The sequence below is a fragment of the Myotis lucifugus genome, unplaced genomic scaffold (genome assembly GCF_000147115.1).
Source record: "Myotis lucifugus unplaced genomic scaffold, Myoluc2.0 scaffold_276, whole genome shotgun sequence".
NCBI lineage: Eukaryota > Metazoa > Chordata > Mammalia > Chiroptera > Vespertilionidae > Myotis > Myotis lucifugus.
This window is the reverse complement of record NW_005871324.1, coordinates 349514-353427: the sequence shown is the minus strand read 5'-3', so window position 1 is coordinate 353427 and position 3914 is coordinate 349514. Positions and strand designations below refer to the sequence as shown.

At 54.1% G+C, this 3914-nt stretch overlaps 1 protein-coding gene across 3 annotated transcripts in view; it reads right to left on the bottom strand.

The window, feature by feature from the left end:
• PPM1F (protein phosphatase, Mg2+/Mn2+ dependent 1F) overlaps positions 1-3914 on the bottom strand; it is a 26405-nt gene that overhangs the window by 20860 nt on the left and 1631 nt on the right. Inside the window, exon 1 of one of the 3 annotated variants that reach the window (XM_023763182.1) lies at positions 444-463. The exons of 1 other annotated variant lie outside the window; for it this stretch is intronic. The gene's annotated coding sequence lies outside the window, so the exon portion shown is untranslated. Of the gene's footprint in view, positions 1-443; positions 464-3914 lie in introns of those variants that run through there. One more of the 3 variants, XM_014465005.2, reaches the window with a different exon arrangement.

Sequence of the window (3914 nt, the reverse complement as noted above, 5' to 3'; positions counted from 1 at the left end):
GGAAGCCAGGATGAGCCCCCATTTCACAGATGAGGATACTGAAGCTTGAGGAAGAGGCAGACCTTTGCCCAAGAATAGATGATGGAGTCATGAGGAGGATTCTGGAGCCCAAGCTCATCATCCTCCCGTTTCTCACCCCACTTCTCTCACATCTGGAAGGTGTCACTCACCCCCATGTTTCACCCCAATGAGGGACTCCAGCCCTTCTCCCCCAGCTGAGAACCACCCTCTCCACCTCAAACCCGGCCCCTCTCTCCCCAGCCTGTCTGGCTCAGTTTGTATGCCAGCAAAGGCCCTGTCTGTCAGACAACCCAGGGCCCCAAGGGTCCACTGGACTCCCGCCTCCTACTCACAGCCCCCCAGAACCAAACAACCCCATAGTCTTCCATCCACTGCCCCTCAGAGTGAGCCTCGCCCCACCCCCCCCTTCATAACACACACACCTGGGTAGTCACCTCCCATGGCCACCTGCTCCTGACAGGCTCCGCACTGTTGCCCCTTCCTCTCTTCCTCTCCATAGCATCCAGGCTGGGAAACTTTCTTTGGGAGTGAATTCCACAAATTTATCCCCCAGAAAAATAGTGTTTCTTTTTTTTTATGTATTAATTTTGAGAGAGAAAAAGAGAGACATTGATGTGAGGGAGAAACACCGATTGGTTGCCTCCTGCACACGCCCAACCAGGGATTGAACCCACACCTGGTATGTGCCCTGACCGGTATTTGAACCTGCTATCCTTCAGTGCATGGGGCGACACTCACACCAACTGAGTCGCACCAGCCTGGGCAAAAGTTAATTTTTAAAAGTAGACACACAGAAATAACGTAGGAATGGGGCCACGTGTGATAGGACACGGGGATGGACTCAAGTTCATTGTTATCCTTCCATTTACTCATAAGTAGACGTGAATACAATGCAACCCCAGATTACAAAGGCAAAGGGTTAAATGCTCAAGAATGTAAAATAAAGAAGGGAGACCACTGCATTTCAACCACCAGGGTAAGAAAGCCTGGGAGCCCTGTGGGCTGGTGAGGGTCAGCTTGGGAGGACGGCCAGCCAGGCCCCACCAGGGCCACAGACACAAGAATCAAGCCAATGACAACAACAAGAGGACAGCCAGAATTGCCCAGCAGGCTTGGACACCCTTGGGCAGAAAAAGAGGCCTCCTCTGCATCCGAAGTTCTGGCCTCCTGCCGCTTAGAGAAGAGAACTGTAATGCAAAGCTGCCCCAAGCAACACCGAGTGCCCCAGGTCGGGCTGGGAAAGGCTGAGCCCAGAAACAAATACTCCACAGGCACTGAAATCTCAGGGTCCAAACAAAAAGGCAGCGTCCTCACTGACCTCCCCAGAATGCACGAAGGGCCCCAGTTTGAGAACCCCGGCCCACAGGGTTCAAGGACAGAGTTCAAGGCCCTTCGCCTTCGACCTCACTGGCTGGTGGTGGCGCTGCTGGGCATTTTGTAATGCGGGAGCCTCCTGGCCTTGGGTACTGTTTTCTATGCCAGGAACCCCCTCCCCTCCCAAGAGAGCCAGTTTCCCTTGGGGTTGGGGGCCCTTCCTCTCTGCACTGCAGCCCTGGTCTCTGCCATGGCCCTGCTCACCACGCAGGGGGCTGTGGTCGTGTGCCCAGTGCCCAGTGCCCCACTTCCAGGGTCCAGTGTGGGCCTGGGCAGCAGTCTGAGTGGGACAAGTGTGCCTTGGGGCGTCCAGAGGGCGAGGCAGCACAGGTATGACAGGGTTGGCCTGCAGCCTGAGGTGCGGGCTGGCTCACTCTCAAGGCTCCTTCGCTACACAGGTGGGTGGCGCAGAGCCACCCTGCCTGCTGCTTCTGCATCACCTAGAGAAGGTGAGATGCAAGGAGAGGAACCAGGACATGGCTTCCGTTCTCTGGGGCCCAGCTGGTTTATGACATATGAGTAATTTCCTTCCCTGCCCTTCCTTTTTTCAACAAACTCCCAACCCTGCGATGGAGTCACATGGATATGAGCAAAACAATCCCAGCCCTTGGGAGCCTGGGGCCTAGAGATAAAGGATGAAGAGGGGAGGGAAGAGGGAGGGGCTGGGTGTCAAGGAATTCCTAACCCAAAGGGGGACCCAGAGGTGGCCCTGGGAATGCCAGGAGGACAATGCTGTGGCCCTGAGCTCTCCCGGGACCAACTGGGGAGACAGTGTCAGGAACCGTGCTGGCCCAGGCCCAGGCAGCGCAGGATGAGGCGGCGCTGAGCCCAGTGCAGGGATGTTCCAACGGGGGATGCTCAGGAGGGACTTGGGCATGGGTTTGTGCATGTCACCAAAAACCTGGGGTGAGTATGGGAGGACACTGAGCCTCCAGCCCCCAAAGCCACCTGCCTCCAACAGTCTGGCCAAACCTGGCTCCCGGAATGACGCCCCTCTGCACTGTGTTCACCAGCGGGCAGCCAGAGTGGCCGGAATGACAGTGCTGCCAGCTAACATCTGCCAGGGGCCCACAGGTGCCATCACTGCTTTGAGTACTCTTCCTGGATCACCTCTTTTCACCTCCCAACACCCTGTTGTCCCCGCTTTATACAGGTGGGGGCTGCAGCACAAGGGCCAACTAACTTGCCCAATGTCCCTCGACGGGGCTCGTGACTACTGGCCCCTGTGCAACGGAAACCCCACCCATCCTGCATCCGTCAGCGGCCCGAGTCAGCCTCTCTCGTGGCCCCGTTTTTTCATTTCTGGGCCCCTGCGCTGGCACAGCCCTCACCTCGGTGCTCCTGGGCCTCGCTGGAGGGTGGCATTGCGTTTTGCCCCGAGACCTCTCTAACCCAAGCCCCACACCACCGAGGTCCAGCCCTCTTGTCTTCTGTGGCTCTAGAACACTTTTGCTGGCACCTGGCTTGTAAAAAGTCCTTTTCCCCCCATTTAAAATACTGACCTTCCTCTTGTTTACTAGTTTTAACTCATAAGCTCAACTAACGCTTATTTGTACAATTGCATTTTTCTAGGTCTGGACAAAATACTTGAGTCCTGCTTCACTTCAGAAACCTCGTGGAGGAAAAAAAAGACAGCAATCCTCAGGAAAGGGAACCGCATCACTGTTACAAAACTAAAGTGCATCACTGTTACAAAACTATTGTGTTCATTGTCTTAAAAATTTTCTACAAAAGGAGAATCTGCTTTCTTTTCTTCTGAAAAACGACTAGAGTTTGTAAATGCATCCAGATCTTTTCATATAGATTATACACACACGTATATATACATAAATATATATAATTTGTGTATATATACATATGTAAATTTTATGGTAAAACATACACAACATACAATTGACCATTCTACCCATTTTTAAGGGCAGTTTTGTGGCATTGTTGAGCAACCACCACTTTCACAGGCTTGACTTTCTCACCAGATTGCAAGCTCCCTGAGGTCAGGAAGCCCACCCTGCCCTCTCAGGCGTTGACACTGCCTCTGCGCACCCGGCCGGCCAAGTGTGATGGCAGAGGGAGGGACTGGCTTCCTTCCGCCACCAGTGGGTGGTGCGGGCTGAGATGTGCGGCCTGAGGTCGGGAACCTTGGAAGAGGAAGCTAAAACACCCCGTGGAACACAGTGGGCAGCAGAGAAAGGCTTTAAAGACAGGGGTGGCCTCAGGCGATATCTCAAAGGTATTCTCCAAAAGAGCTCGTGTGGAGGTTGATTGCTTTCAAAGTGGCATCTCTGTCTGTTTACCTCTTACAACTAAGCAGAAAGCACAGCTGTTAGGCCGAATGCCGAGGAAGAAACAGGCTCAGGGCCGGTGAGCAGCCCGCCTCAGGTCACTAGGGACCAGACAGGATCTGCCGATGCCTTCGTTGTTATTACAGCTCCACCTCGGGCGCAGGAAGAAGAGTGAAATCTGACAACAGGCAGGACATAAGCGTAAAGGCCAGGAGTGAGCGGGCGATGACCTCAGAG